Source organism: Cryptomeria japonica, chromosome 3, assembly GCF_030272615.1.
Source record: "Cryptomeria japonica chromosome 3, Sugi_1.0, whole genome shotgun sequence".
In the NCBI taxonomy this organism is placed as follows: domain Eukaryota; kingdom Viridiplantae; phylum Streptophyta; class Pinopsida; order Cupressales; family Cupressaceae; genus Cryptomeria; species Cryptomeria japonica.
In genome coordinates, this window is record NC_081407.1 from 34,118,570 (window position 1) to 34,135,638 (window position 17,069).

Consider the following 17,069-nt stretch of genomic DNA (forward strand, 5'->3'; position numbering starts at 1 on the left):
CACTACAAATGAGGCATTGGAATTTGGTGTGACATTTGATGTCATTTGTCCATACTTTATTACATGAGTTGTAAGTCATCATAAGGTGCCCATGTCTAGTGGTTAAACTATAAAATATAGGTGATTTATTGATTTAGTATGTTTAACAAGTTGCAAGGAAACTTAAGGGTGACATCAAAAATTATTATTAAGATAGGTGTCTCAAACATCCTCCTAATGTTAAAAAAAATTATAGCTTTTTGTTATAAATCAAACGAACTCAATTTCTAGACTAAGGAATTGATTTTTTACCATAATAAATATTTTGGGTTGTTCAACACCACCTTCAAGAGTGCATGTTGCCTAGGACTCTTCAATCTATACACTTTTTTTTTAAAGGCGCTATCAACTTTCTAGATCAATAGTTATGGCCTTTGAAAGTTGGTATTTTTTAATAGGAAATGTAAAATGGTGTTAGCACATTAAATAGTTGTAATGAAGAGTTACACTTGTTGACCAACCTTTGATGTATATCGTAACACATCATAAGGCATCTTTGGCTAGAAATGATGGAACCAAAGTGGAACTCTCGATTTGGTGAGTGGAATATAATGAGATTATAATAGGTGGAAGGAATATGTTACTTTTAGCTAGAGGACTCATCTTGAAATTTGTGAGTTAGATTTTTAAGCTAAGGATTTGACCACCACTTTTGGGTGGTTTTAACTCATGGTTTTCTAATCACTATATGATGTTTTTTAAGAATTTTATTTCATATATAATGGGTGTTTGAGATGGAGGTTAAGTGAGAATTTTTGTAGATATTTTTAAGTTGTCATAATGCTTTCAAATCTCTAATTGGTGATACTCCTACGAGGACTTGCTTTGCACTTGTATTGTAACTATGTTGTTTACTAAATAATATATTGGGCTATTTTGGAGTGTGCATTTTTCTCTTGAAAGGATTTTTCCCACATACACTTATGTTATTCTATATTGTCCAATTTTATGTTTTTATGTGTTTCTTATTTCTATAGTTGTTAAAATATTGAAATTTACACAGCACTCTCCTTAGAATTTGTGTAGAAAGTGTTTATGCCTAGCTAACTTCCTTTTATTAGGTAGCAGAGTTCAATCACCTCATATCCTAGGTGTTGGGTAGAGTTTTTTGTACTAAAATTCATTAGTGTTGAAGCTTCAGCAAAGAGTGTTTTCAAAAAACAAATAAAAGGGGATGTTGCCACATTATTCTCTAGACATATATTTTTATGTGATCTACAAGTACGAAGGAAACACATCCACACAACGGCCTCATGTTTTAATGGCACTTTATGAAAATGCCCAAAGTTTCTTTATAATAGCTAGCAAATCTATAACTAAAAAGGTCAAACATGCATTTATAATGAATTCATTGCAAGAACAGTTCAATAAAACTCACTCATGGAATTGATATATTCACAATTGTTATCCAATATACCAACATGCTACAATCTATTAAAAAGAAAAGAAAATCTTGTATGTGGTAGTAAATCTCACATTGCTTATCCCACAATAATTGCATTCCTTGAGGCTACATCTTCCTTAGTTTAATGTACTATCAATAGCAAGTGTTCCTACAATCATTGATCAATGATATTGTCCTTATAGACCCTAACATGCATAGGATACATTGGCCAGAGTTAAGTACCTAGTCATACCCTTCATTAAGAGTATTTACATGCTTGCAACATAGATTGCAACCAACACACATACTGGCTACATGTTTATTTTCTATGTGACTTTCATTAGAATCTACAAAAAGCAAATTTTAGTTCAGCACGTGTCTATCCCAATAAGTGCACACAAAGCTTTAGATTATGCCTGAAACTATCATAGTTCAATCCGATGCAGTAGTCAAACACAACAATGTAGCTGACATGCATTGCAAATAGAAAGAATTCCACAATCTGTGCCCCAATTATACTTGAGGGCAAAATTTACAATCTTAGAAAGATAATTTGCATGTGAAATTCAAATAAGTTAATATATTATACAATCTTGAAAAGGTCTCTAGTATATGGAATTCAAAATAGCAAAAATCTTATATACTAGATCCAATCAAGGTGCAACCTACAGTTCAAATCCAAAATCCAAATGAACATTTTTTTTTTCCAAATGAAAGTTCATGAATGCAATCATTGACTTCAAGTGGAATATAACAATGCCCTAGCAAGAATTATAAAATTCATTATAAGAAGTCTTAATAAATGTAACATAAAAAATTGTGCTATGAGAACAACTTGTATATATAGAATCTAGATAAGTGATTCCATATGCAACTAACCACTAAAAGGCAAACCTCCTGAAAACAATCAACTGTTGCCTGATTGCATCAACCCTTTAGATCCCTACAACTTGATTTTAACCAATATCCAATCTCTGTTCACACAAAAATGTACCTCATATTTAGTGCTCACATCCAACAAACTAACTTTAACAGCTTAAAGCAAAACAACTAGCCCAAATAAATTCAGACAAACAGAGATGATGACACCTATAACAGAATTTCAATGTATATATATTTTTAAAACCTAGCTAATGATGGACACGAAATTCAATAAATAGAAAAACTGCTGACAGGCATCCATCCTGATTCCAATACAATTATTATAATACTTGCACAAGTAACACTAAAAATTAAAAATATGAACAAGTGATATAACAACTTTAAAGAGATCATAGATTTTACTTGTTTCTACATTCCCATTGTAGAAAAACAACTCAAATCCTCAACTCCAATTGAAGGCAATCATTGCTGAATTTGCCAAAAAATCTGCTTGTTTAAAAAGCCTTGCAGATGTATAAAGTAAACGCAATTGACGGATGTATGCCCAATCTCTATTGTGCAAAAATAACTCTAATCCTCAATTCCAACAAGGCTATCATTGCTGAAGTCACAAAAAAATGTGCTTGTTTAAAAAGCCTTGCAGATTTATAAAGTGAGGGAAATTGATGGATGTATACCCAAACTCTATACACTTCTCTAGCACCCTCCCTGCACGTTTCAAGATGGTAAACTTGGAACTGAGTATGGAGTTTCACCAAAATAACTGAAGGTGGAGTTTCTATGTGCCAAATCTTAACAAAATGTCTCAATGAAATATCATCTCATGAAATGTGATGGTTGAAGAATAATGTCCAAAATTATCTTGTTGAATGTGCCTCTCGAGATTTTAAGCAAAGGCACATTTATTTGAGAAAATTTAGATGAATGCACTTTGGAGGATATTTCTCATTTAAGTGTGGTCTCTTGGACTACAACCTCTGTTAGATACATATTATTATATCTTCATATAAGATTCATATATATTCTTACATGGTGACTGAAACATGCATGCTTCCTCTAGACAGAGCACCAGACCCCAAGGCAATGCCTCTACTATTGGTATGTGATGACTGATCATGCTGCTGGGCTCAAATTTTGGTGACTTTGTCAGCTACAAATCATTAACGGGGAGTGCAAGGGGCAGAGCCCCTCTTGTGGGGCCCGAGGGCGGAGCCCATAGGGGTTTGTGGGCAATGCCCCTAGTGGGGGCTGCTAGGGGAGCGCCCCCAACCGGGGGTTTCGAGGGCAGTGCCCCAGAAGCAAAAACTGCCCATTATTTAATAAAGGTGCTGGCTATTATTTTGGCATGTAAATTGACCTTTGTAAACCATCAAAAGGCTTGATAAATAAGTGGTTGCATAATGTAAAATATCATAATATTGTAATTTGCTCTTCGTTGGATAATAGAAAACAAGTAGACTGTTTCTCTAGTGGATGTAGCCCATATTAGGTGAACCACGCTAAATCTTTGTGTTATTGTGATTTGATTTTTGCCTCTTATTCTGCATTATATTTAATATTGTTTAGTGCTCTAATCTGCCTTAAACCCTAACATCTACTCCATGCAATCCTAGCAACTAGAGATAAAATGTGGAATTAAAGAGCTGATTCAACTACAGAGAAAATAGCCCTTGGAGATTTAGTAGAGAACATTTTAATAAGATAATAACATTGGAAATGAATTCAATGCTTTCCTACACAAAGCAACTATAGAAGTTAAGTTCATAGCCGAAAAGGTAAAGAAATTGACACTTAATCTTCATAGGCGTGAACATGCAAGATTGAAATACTTAATTTAACAAATGAAATATAAGGAAGAATTTGCTGAGGTTGCATCCAAAACAACTATATATTTGCCTTCAGAATCTATTTGGATGTAAGAATACATAGATACAACAAAAATGTTGGAGAACTTCTGAATATGACAGATTGATCTTCAATAGAAAACAATTAATCTAAAAATAGTAAAGATTTTAACTTCATTATCCTATGCTGATGCCTCAACTCAATTGCCTTATTGTTTAAAATCAAAAATATACAGACAACATAATGTTTCCTTACATTATCACAAATAACAGCATTACGTTATGAGGGTGAATCTAATGACAACGTTAGTTTAAGAGGATGAAGCTAAGTAAAATCAACAAATTGGAGGGACTTGATCTTGATATGGAGGTTTCTATAACAAGGTAGTACTTTTTATACGGGGTGTTTTATAGGGTGGACCTTAAATATGGAAAAAAAAGAGTATATTGAAAAAAATACAATAATCGCTAAAAAATAATATCTTACAATAATTAAAAATCATATGCATAGATGGTTCTAAGATATAATCAAAATTATTATCATGAAAGGCAAATGAGATTGGGTTATGATTAATTATTTTTCACTATCACTGTGAGTCGTGACTACTCTAATGTGGAAGCTTTCCGAAAGCATGCTAGTTGTTTGACAAACTGCTGCACCAAAATGTGGTTCTCACGAAATACAATGGTTGTGCAATGTGCCTAAAGTAGAGTTGTTAAAAGGTCAATAAAGACTTTTAAGCAAACGTGTTTCATAAAGATGGTACTGTAGATGACTGCATTTCAGAGGAATGCCTGGTTAAAATGTAGTCTCTTCAACAGCAACCTTTGATAGACTTTTTAAAGCACATGCACAAAGGCAAGCAAATTGTTTGACAAAAATGAAAAATGTCTCAGCAAGATGTTGCTTTTTGAACTGCAGCCATTACTGGTTGTGCACATAATGGACCTGATAATTAATCTTTGACACATTGTAAGCAATTGCACTTAATAGGTATAAAGCTAGACTTGTCAATTCATAAATGTTGTAGATGTGCCCAAAATGGGCTTGTTGAAAGGGCCTTGGAGATTTTCAAGCAAATGCATCTCACAGAAGACAGATGTATTCATGGAGTAACCCTAGCTGACTGCATTTCAGAGGAATGCCTCATTAAAATGTAGTCTGTTCAACTGTAACCTTTGTTAGATTTTTTGAGGTATATGTTCGAAGGCTGTTAGAAGAAAAGTGTATTGGTGAAAACTAATGCTGGTTATACAAAATATGGATTTGTAGGTTAAACTTTGAAGGAATTTAAGAAGATGCACTTGAAAGATATATAGCTAAACTTGACAACCTTTTCCTGTACCTGTACCAAACTTGGACTATGGAACAGGCTAGGCTTTAGTTCAAAGCACAAAAGTTTGCATAAAATGACAATTGGACAAGTGAACCCCCAATGATATTCAAGTATTGAGGCCACCTACCCCTTATAATAGATTTCATATAACTTTAGAATAATACAATCTGTGGTTCAAAATGAATAAATTCCCCTAGACGAGGCTACCTGCCAAGGTACATGAAATTAATATATAGTGGATGAAGAAAATGAAAAACAAGAAGGAAATAACGATTAGAAGGAATGCAAAAAAGTAAAAACCTTTACTTTGCTCCCTAGTGCTCCTTGCTGAACGGAAGAGGAATGTGCCCATAGTGTTGAGAGATCTCCAAGAGCTCTATCAACCCTCTTATGTGTTCTTAGATGGTGTTGATGAATGATGAAGAAATGTAGGTTGCTTGGAGAACCAACAATGTAACTTTGTGATAAGAGTTCTTGACTAAATGGATAGCATGAAGATAGTATATGAAAAGACGATGAAAATGGCTTTGAAAGGGTTGGATTTATAAATTTGAGGATGAGTTGATCAACGGATTAGATTTGATTTGAAGATCAATAATAAAAGATTCATGAAAGGATTGGAGAGAGGAGAGGATGCCAAGTGTCATCACTAGACTGATGCCCTTGAGGATGGAAAGAATCAAGGTAAAATCAAGGGCTAGGATTGGCTTGACTCCAATGGTTGAAGATGAGTCCTTTCACACATATGGGAGAGGATGCATGGGGAAAACGGATGGAGACAAGTGTCCTCGGATATGTTAGGACACATGGAGATATGGGAATAGAGACATGTGACTTCTCAGTGTGAGTCACATGAGCTAAATATACATTTGGGATTTTCTTGATCGAATGGATGGCCATGATCATATTTTAGTTTTTTAGGAAAGTGTGATTAATTAAATTAACCACACTTGGGCATGTGCAAGGGATTAATTAGCTAATTAATTTGGTTTAATTAACTGATATGATATAACATGGAAAGGGAGAAATTAAATAAATACTTAATTCTTGTGCAATAGGAATGCAAAGGTTTGGACTTAATTTAAATAAATGTAAGTGAGGAATGATGACAAAGGATGAATCAATATTTATTTAATTAAAGGTCAGAATAAGATAAAGTCTAATGTTGTTGAGTGTAGTCAATTTTGGGTGTCTAAAATGAACATGAGAGCTTCAAAAGAAATTAAAAATTAAAAAAAGACATGGTTCTTGCAGCCTTGCCATATGTGCATTCAAATATTTCTTGGACACTAAGATAACAGAGATTTGTTTTCTAAGTATGTACAATGGACTCATCATGGATTGGAGAAAGCAAGAAGCACTCACCCAATTTATGGTGTACAGAGTACACACAATATAGTCCCCAAGCACACCGCAAATAAATATATCATAATAAACCAGGACTGCAAGTGTGTTGAATGGGGTCTTATCATTTGTCGGTGTGTCCTTTTGGTTCTATTGAGATATATAAATAGCAATATCGCATCAATTCTATTGAGCAAAACTACAAAATGTGAACTTCAAGTACTAGCGGAAGATGAACAATACGTGTAAAAGATTAATACCTGCAAAACACATGTAGTTCTCATCCAATGAGATTTCTGCTATTCTCCACTTCATTCATGGCACCTAAGTCACAAACATAAAACATCAGAATCACATTTTCATAAACATAATTACCAGGTTCAAAAATTCATTTTGTTTGGGAGATCAAAAATGTTTGTGGTTAAATTTATATAGGAATTGAAAAACATGGATCAATTCAGACAAATTCAGATGATCTAAATTTTTTGCGTCTGGTTGGATTTTAACCAATTCCAACTGTGATACTGTGATTGGTAACAGTGATTGTAAATGAATAAGCATAAATACAACCAAGATTATGTTTTAAATATTCTATACTAGAAAGCTATGCACTCAAAAAGGAAAGTATGATGTTATGAAAACCTCACCCTAAAACTTTTACTTTTGACAATGCCTTCAAAATAATTTGTAGTCACCTCCTCCTATTTTGTATAGAATTGCATGATAAGTTGGAGGCTACTATGATAGGTTCAATTTGTATAAAAAGATAATCTGTAGAATAATAATTGAATGTAAAGAGCACAAACTTGGACTCAGGGATTACTCATCAAGCCAAAAATTTCTGACTTGGCAAAAACTCAGCAAAACTTGGCAACTTAAAAAACATTTAATTTTTTTGAAAATAATATAAATTTATGCAAATTTAAGCTACAAAATGTATCAAATGAGTTTGAAGGTGGGCAACACTCCCAAAAGGGTCGAGGGGCAATGCCCCTCATGAGGGTTGAGGAGCAGCACCCCCAATTGGGTAAGGGGCAGTGCCCCTTGTGGGGCTCTAGGGAGCCCTGCCACCAAGCCTAAATGAAGACCTTCAAAATCACATAGACCTTCATGGCACACACCAATTTCATAAATTTTAAAAAGGCAAAAAAAATGCTTATAAAGCCAAAAAACAAAGCTTTTGGAGTGTTAAACCCACATTTTTTTCTGTGTTTTGCTGGAACAACGAGTCAATTCGTGTTTCAAAAAATTGGCATTAAATTCTGGGAAGTTAAACCTGCAATTACTTGCCAGTATAAAAAAGTTGCCAAGTGTGCAATCCATGCTTAACATGTTGCCACTCTAGTCTATTGTACCAACAAAGTTGAAGCTCAACACCTTTAGTAATATCCAAAAGATCCATGTTAAGATAGCAATCAAAGACCGTATTTCCATCCTTTGTTTTTATTCTTTGCTCCCTTCCAATATACTAACTCTAAAAAGAAATACCCTATTTTGTACTTTAAGCGGCAAATTCTATTATAGTATGTTTGGGCTTCTCTATATCAATCATTTCACTCTCAAACAACACACTACAGTCTGATCCAATTCCAAAACTGATTTAAACACCCTTGTTTTAGGCCCCTCTCATCTCAACTTAAGTATGACCCATTTCTAACTATGGTAAAACGATCTTTGGATAAGGTTGACTTGCCATTTCACAGACAAAACAGATATTCCTCAAATTTTGTCCAGCATCAATGGATTGACTCTCAAACAACACTTCACAATCTGATCCAATTACAAAACTGGATGAAACACCCATATTTTGGTTTCCTCACATCTCACCTAATGTATGACCCATTTCAAACTTCGGTACTGTTAATACATAATAGCTTTGGTAAGATAAATGATTGAATGAGAGATAAATGAAGTCTCTCATTCAATCATTTATCATATCGTTAACTATGATAAAATCATCAAGCAATTATTCATCCTTGATAGCGATTCTATATTTGCATATGAGCAATGTATGGATAATCACATATTCATCTATCTAATGAATTTTGTATTTAGATGAATAACAACTAAACATAAATAATGATCACACTGATTAATACTACCAAATTGAATATATATTATATCGGGTTGCATGTTATATTATATCGGGTTGCATATAAAGTATACCGTAATATATATCGGGTAGCAATGAATTAATCACCGATAGTTATCGGTGTGTTAGTCTACACCGATAGTTATCGGTTGTCAAGGCTAACACACCGATAACTATCGGCTGTTAGCATTGACAGCCACCGATATACTTCGGTTGTGATCACCGAATTGCATTTACCGTAACATGCCTTTGTCAGTATAAACAAAAAGGTACGATCAAGTAATGTCTTGATCGATCATGACCGACCAAGGCATTGCTTGATCATGCCTCCTTTGTCATATACTTATAGTAAGTGGCATTCTTGAGATAGGACATAGAAAATATTAAATGCTCCTCTCATCTGCCACAAGCAAGAAGACAGTTAGACATATACAATAAGAACGTAATAATACATATCAGAAAATAGAAATATAACTTGCATATTGAATGTAAATTGAACATCTTTTACATGGTTTCAGAGCTATAGTTAAATCGAACCTGAGGCTGTTGAATTTTACGTAAAATTCAAATCAAGTATATATTCAACATCACAATTCTATCAATGGCCAGCACTATCAGATTTGAAGACAGGCTTGCAGGAGGTGACGACTTCTCCGCATGGAAATTTAGAATTCAAATGATACTAAAAGATAACAAAGTTGAATCATTTGTAAAGACTGAATCCAAAGAACCTGAGACTAAACCTGATCAAGCAATTTGGAGAGAAGGAAATGATAAGGCTATCAAAATAATAGTCGATGGGGTAAGAAACAATATTATGCCCATTATAAAGAAACACGAAACAACTTTCAACATGTTCAAAGCACTTGAAGACGCTTTTGAGATATCCAATGCCAGTAGAACCTTGGCTCTAAAAAGAGAGATAAATCATATAACCATGATGAAAGGAGAATCAGTCAACGCCTACTTCATGCGGATATCGAACTAGCAACCCTTGGATATGAGATCCAAAGCAAAGAATTAACCCTCGTTGCTTTAGATGGGTTGCCTAGTATCTGGTAAACGTTCGTCCTAGGCATCAGTGCAAGGGACAACTTTCCAAAATTCGATAGACTAAAGGCTGACTATCTCCAAGAGGAATCAAGGCAAAATAAGAAAGGAATCAAACAAAAGAATATAGATGAAGTTCTTCAAGTTCTAACTACGAACTCAGATAGAAAGGGTAAGATGAAGCAATTCAGGAAGAGAAAGAGTCGCCATGGCAAGAACTCTTTCAAAAAGGATCTCTCTCAAATTCAGTGTTACAGATGTGACAAATTTGAGCACTATGTTGCCAAATGTCCAGAAAGAGCTAAAAAAGCCACATTTGCCAAATCAGGAAAATCGAAAAGGGAAGAGGACTTCGAGAAGTATGTGCTCTATTCAGCACTCACACATCAAACATCAAACAAAGTGAATTCTTGGGTAATCGACAGTGGCTCATCCAGACACATCACAGGATTCAGAGAAGTACTAGACGTTATGAAAGAGGAAAATGATAGAGGTAACCATCGGAGATGACTCCACACACCCTGTCAAAGGAGTTGGAAACTGCACCATCAAACTGAAGTCAAGTGTATCATTACAACTTGAAGGAGTGCTATATGTTCCAGGCATTAAGAGGAATCTTGTCTCAATATCAGCACTGGAGGACAATGGATATAGAGTGACATTCATGGACAACAAAGTGTTGGCTTGGCCAAAGAACTCATCTATCAAGAAGGCTAGTACAATTGGTCAAAGACAAGGCTACCTATATGAACTACGTATAGAGCCCAATTCAGCCCTAATTCATGAAACTACAGATGCCAATGAAATCAGGCATAGAAGACTAGGCCACCTAAATTTTCGAGCATTATCATCAATGGGAGACCTTGTCACAGGTCTACCTAAGCTAAAGCAATATCATTCAGGGGCATGCACAGGATGTGCCCTAGGCAAAAATACTAAAGGTACTTTCCAGAGTAGTACTAGGAAAACAAGTAAAGTCTTAGAGTTAATCCATTCTGATGTATGTGGACCTATGTCTGTAAATTCATTGGGGGGATTTTTGTATTATGTGATATTTGTCGATGACTACTCTAGGAAAACCTGGATCCACTTTCTGAAATGCAAAGAATCAAAAGAGATCCTTAATAGGTTTAAAGAATTCAAATCATTAACATAAAACTACTCAGGAAACAAAATTAAAACACTTAGAACTAATAATAGGGGGGGAGTACACATCATAATTATTTAAAGAGTTTTGTAAAAATGCAGGGATTAAGAGGGAGTTAAAAATACCTTACAACCCCCAACAAAATGGGATAGCAGAAAGGAAAAATAGGACAATTGTTGAAGCTGCCAAAGCTATGATTCTTGATCAGAATCTAAATATCAATCTTTGGGCAGAAGCAACCAGCACTGCAGTATACATTCAAAACAGATGTCCTCACTCTCACCTTGAAGACAAGACCCCCGAAGAAGTCTTTACAAAATACAAGACCAGATATCTATTATGCAGTCAATGCTCTAAGTCAATTTATGTGTGAACCAAAGGAGATACACCTGGTTGCAGTGAAGCACATTATGAGGTACCTACAAGGTACTCTAAACCTTGGTCTCAAATACAAGAAGGTTGAGATAGACTTACATGGATTTACAGATTCAGATTGGGCTGGAAGTGTAACAGACAGGAAAAGCACTTCAAGGTGTTGTTTCAGTCTAGGTTCAGCTATGATATCTTGGATCAGCAGGAAGTAGTCTTTTGTAGCTCAAAGTTCCACCGAGGCAGAATACATTGCAGCTTCTATGGCTGCCCGAGAGGTAGTATGGTTCAGGAAGTTGCTTGTAGGACTGTTTGGAGAACCTATGAAACCCACTGTTATACACTGTGACAATCAGAGTTGCATAAAACTTTCAGTAAACCCAGTGTTTCATGACAGATCCCAACATATTAAGATTCCCTACCACTATGTGCAAGATATGGTAGATAGGAATGCAATCCAACTAGAATATGTTTGTACAGGAGATCAAACTGCAGACATTCTGAGCAAACCCCTTTCCAGAGTGAAGGTTGATCACTTCAGAAAAGGTTTAAGTATGATAGAAAGGTAAATTGCTTTGTAATCTATATTTGCATACCTATAAGATGTTTAATGTGTAAACCTCTTTGTCATGTTAGGACAATTTTTGGATTATATCCCCTGGGTTCACATCTAAGAGGTGACGATCTCTCAAGATAGTGAACACTTGTATGAGGACATTATAAGGTGACGATCTTATAATGTCCAAACCAGTTATCATGTTGGATCTCTAGTATGTCATGGATGTGCCATGATTGTGTTGTGATAAAACATTTGTATAGAGTGTTAGTGCACTTATCACAACTAGGATAAGGTGAGAAATTAAGCTTTCTCATATGATTATCCTTAAGTATTGCGTGTAGGCAATAGTGATATCACGTGCTTAGGTGATATCCTATCAATCGCAAGATTGATGTGATGAACTTCAGTATCACGTGTTTAGGTGATATTACATACCAAATGATTAGATGGTATGACTCTCATGAATGACTAAAATGATTACTATCAATTAAATTATGATGCTTGAATATATTGTCTACATTCATCTTACCTAGCTAAGAGGGAGTGTTAATACATAATAGCTTCGGTAAGATAAATGATTGAATGAGAGATAAATGAAGTCTCTCATTCAATCATTTATCATATCGTTAACTATGATAAAATCATCAAGCAATTATTCATCCTTGATAGCGATTCTATATTTGCATATGAGCAATCTATGGATAATCACATATTCATCTATCTAATGAATTTTGTATTTAGATGAATAACAAATAAACATAAATAATGATCACACCGATTAATATATACTGAATTGAATATATATTATATCAGGTTGCATGTTATATTATATCGGTTGCATATAAAGTATACCGTAATATATATCGGGTAGCAATGAATTAATCACCGATAGTTATCGGTGTGTTAGTCTACACCGATAGTTATCGGTTGTCAAGGCTAACACACTGATAACTATCGGCTGTTAGCATTGACAGCCACCGATATTCTATCGGTCATTAGCGTTGGGTTAAATACACCGATAAACTTCGGTTGTGATCACCGAATTGCATTTACCGTAACATGCCTTTGTTAGTATAAACAAAAAGGTACGATCAAGTAATGTCTTGATCGATCATGACCGATCAAGGCATTGCTTGATCATGCCTCCTTTGTCATATACTTAGTAAGTGGCATTCTTGAGATAGGACATAGAAAATATTAAATGCTCCTCTCATCTGCCACAAGCAAGAAGATAGTTAGACATATACAATAAGAACGTAATAATACATATCAGAAAATAGAAATATAACTTGCATATTGAATGTAAATTGAACATCTTTTACAGGTACAACTATCTTCGTCATTCAAAAAACTAAATATATCTTCCTCACATTTTGTTCTACATCAATGGATACGGGTTTTGACTTGGACTTGTACTATTGCACATGCACTTAAAATTTTTAGAATTGCTGCTCATGCAGTTCTTTGGATTACATAAGATTGTTAGTTCCCATTTGACCAAGTATCTGGTTGCCCCACAATGTTGAGTCTAGTTTGTCCGGCTCATTATGCTATCACTTCTGATTTCAGCTTCCTTTATGTGGACCAGTAGTAATGATCCCTTGCTTTCAGGCTCCTCTATTGAGGTGTGTTATATTGTTAAAGAATTTCCGTAGGCTCCTCTATCAAGGTGTGGTATATTGTCAAAAGAATTCCTCAGGCTTGTGTTTTGGATGACTTAGCTCTTAGACTGGGGATGAAACTATGATTACATGGTTAAGTGTAGAGCGCCTCATTAGTCCAAACAAATTCAAGTTAGAATAATTATATTCGAGGCAATCTCCATGACTGCAATGGCAATTTGTGGCAATAGTCCTTTCAAGTTGGACCCTATGCTTTTCTATCAAACACCTTATGCTGAGGCAGATAGGTGTGGTGATATTCAAATGCAAATTGATCTCTCCCACAAACACAGGAGATCTATGCAAAAGTGGAAAAATGTTCCAGATAAAAGATCTGTATTGAATCAAAGGATGGAAGAGGAGAAGAAAATTCTCCTCTTTCACAAGAGTAAATGAGAAGGGTATCCATATTGTCAATCGTATCCTCTATAACATCTATTAGAGCTATCAAGAACCTTTTGCTATGTTGATCATTAAGCCTAATCTGGAATATGTGGAAGGACGCATAAGATTGCATTTAGTTTGAAAATGCCCCAACTAGATGCAGGACAAGGTTTGAAATCATTTCTGAATAAGCAAGGAGTAAGTGTAAAGCCAAACTTAAATTCCTTTTACCAGCATCCTCATGGTACCTGCCAAAATGGGAGCTTGAGAACAGGGTATGGTGTTCACTGTTCTCTCAAACCAGATTATTCATTATTGTCAGATGTTGTAATTGTAACTTTTCAGATAGAATTGTTTGCAAAACATAGAGGCATATAGATGGCTCAGAAATTGCTTGTCAAAAATTTTCAACAAAAGTTATCATTGAATGTAATGACTGCAAGAAATGCAGAATAGAACCTTGTAGAGTGGTTCTATGGTTCCAATCGCATGTTGTGTCAGCAGACCATCTTTTGTTTTGAACAGAGTTGGGTGTTATAAGTTGAATTCTGATTTGTGAAAGCCAAACTCAACAATCTTTGGCAGCACAATTTCAATGCATGATTTAATTGAGCTATGAAACGGGGTATTCAATTAAAATAAACGAAAGAAATTTTTATGTCAGAAATTGTTATAACTACTCTTGAAAGCTAGGAACAAGATGGTGTTAATAAGATATGTGGCATGCCCCAAATTTCTCGGACAGTGAGCTCAAGCTGGAACTCTTCTACTTGTGCCTGTCAATTGCAAAAAATACAAAGGTATTCAGGTGCTCAATTGATTAAATGTTGATTCCTACTCATGCAATCGGATAAGGGAGAAAATAGGTATATTTAGATGCTGAACTAACTTAGACATTTAATGGCAGTATTCTCCCATCTGGTTCCAAAAATGATGCTCTAGATAAGGGGTACAGAGTTCCATAGTGATTCTGCTTAAAAAGAAAGAAAGAATGCATTTTTTTAAACGTTGCTGCTGTGACTATTCTAATTGATATGTATGCATTATTTGGAAGTAGAAAGTCGGCACCTAAATTAGGATTTCTCAGATTTTGTTTCTGTAAATACCCGAATAGTCTTGGGAATAGTCATGTGTGTAATTCATGGAAGCATACAGAAGACCCACAAAATATTTAACAATATGCCCTGGAAGCCGAATATGCTAAAAAGGGCTTATTTGCAAATGCTTCTAAGCATTTTACATATCCAATTGCCTGGAATCAAACTAATGAAAGACCCACAAAATGTTCAAAAATATGCCCTGGATGCCAAAGATGCGAAAAAGAACTCATTGCAAATGCTTCTAAGCATTTTATATATCCAATTGCCTGGAATCAAACTAATGAACATCTTTGCCAGGTTACTCCTTTCTTGTGCCATAATCGGAGCTCCTGGACCATTCTGACGATCCAATTGAAAAATAAATAAAATGTAAATGCTCAGCTGGTATTTTAAATAGGATTTACACCAAAAAATGGTTCATCACTGACCTGTTTGAGAATTCCTGGGAGCAAACATGACAATGCAGACCCCCACAACAGCAACAGCAGCACCCAAAATATCCCACCCATCAGGCTGCTGGGAATCAAATGCCCAACCCCACAACAGCGAAAGCGCAATAAAAAATCCGCCATATGCAGCATAAGTCCTACCAAAATCCTGGGTTTGTAAAGTGGGTAAAATGCCATAGAGTATAAGAATAAGAGAGCCTAAAATGAAAAAACCCCAGTGCCATCCTTCTTTACGCCATTTCCATACGAACCATCCTCCACCTATTTCACATATCCCAGCTAATACAAATAGGACTAGGGATGATAAAATACTTTGCCAAATGTAGCTGCTCATCTTTCACTGCTGAATAGATTGAACAGCTACAAAAATTTGAATGTGGGTTAAGGGTAATTCACTGCTATATGAACGAGCAGTTCGAGAAATTGTATATAGAGAGCAGTTGCAGAAATTTCAATACAGATTGTAGCACTTGGGAATTGTCTTTGCTAACAGTAGAATTCTCTGTGATTTCCTGCTGAACAAATGACAGCTTTAAATCATGAAAAATAAATGTTTTTTAAAAGGGACAAAACAGGAAGGTCAGTGGATTTGTAAAACTCACAGAAGCTGCAATAATTTCAAATCTGCTGCATCTCTTTTCGAAGGATGTAGTGTTCTGTTGAAAGTCTACTGAGTACTTGAGCTATAGAAATATATTTGAAGGCCAGTCGTAATCAAACCTGTAGGTTGACTTCAAATTTCTTACCATTCAAGTTGAAATTTAAAGCCTGTGTAGGGAGATTAATAGGTTGAAGGGAGAACCCTAAAAAAGATTCAACATGTTTTGGATTGAAAACAATCTCGGTACAGTTATTCTAGCTCAAGTTTCTCTGGGATCAAAGTCTGTTAATTATCTCTGGATAAAAATCCATTCAGTCCTTTGTAATATTCTAACATACAAAATTTTGTCCTTTTTAATATTCTATACAAGATAAATATATTATGGTGATGAGACTTCCAATATTTGTTAATTTTAACTTTTTGTCCTTTTAATATTCTATACAAGATAAATATATTATGGTGATGAGACTTCCAATATTTGTTAATTTTAACTTTTTTATTTTTTTTAATTTTCATGATGAAATATTAGTTAAGTCTATTTTTTGTGTTTTTTTTTAATGATTTTTGTTGTAGAGTCATCTATGGAGATCACATTTTCAAAAATCTTTCTTTCATTATTATCATTTGTTTTAATTAGAGAGTTCAAAAACAAGTTGTAGATGACTATGATTTCAACTTTATAAATTAAAAAACAATGAGTCAAATATGAGTTATAGACAATCATAATTCTTTTAGGTAAGTTTTTCTATCCTATATTAGTTTATTGTAGTTTATTGTCAAGATACTTTGATGAAATTATAAAGAAGTAGAGTTTAAATCATGTCAAA

At 34.7% G+C, this 17,069-nt stretch overlaps 1 long non-coding RNA gene across 2 annotated transcripts; it reads right to left on the bottom strand.

Annotated features, from left to right (window-relative positions):
- Nucleotides 1–1,872: 1,872 nt before the first annotated feature.
- LOC131046743 (uncharacterized) lies at nucleotides 1,873–16,597 on the bottom strand. Of its 2 annotated transcripts, none has more exons than XR_009106070.2 (4): nucleotides 16,244–16,597; nucleotides 15,621–16,153; nucleotides 7,091–7,154; nucleotides 1,873–2,397 (listed from the first exon to the last, which is right to left on the bottom strand). It is a non-coding gene; the product is annotated as an uncharacterized LOC131046743 (long non-coding RNA). The 2 variants fall into 2 exon arrangements; XR_009106069.2 differs by having other exon boundaries at nucleotides 15,621–16,156.
- Nucleotides 16,598–17,069: the final 472 nt, after the last annotated feature.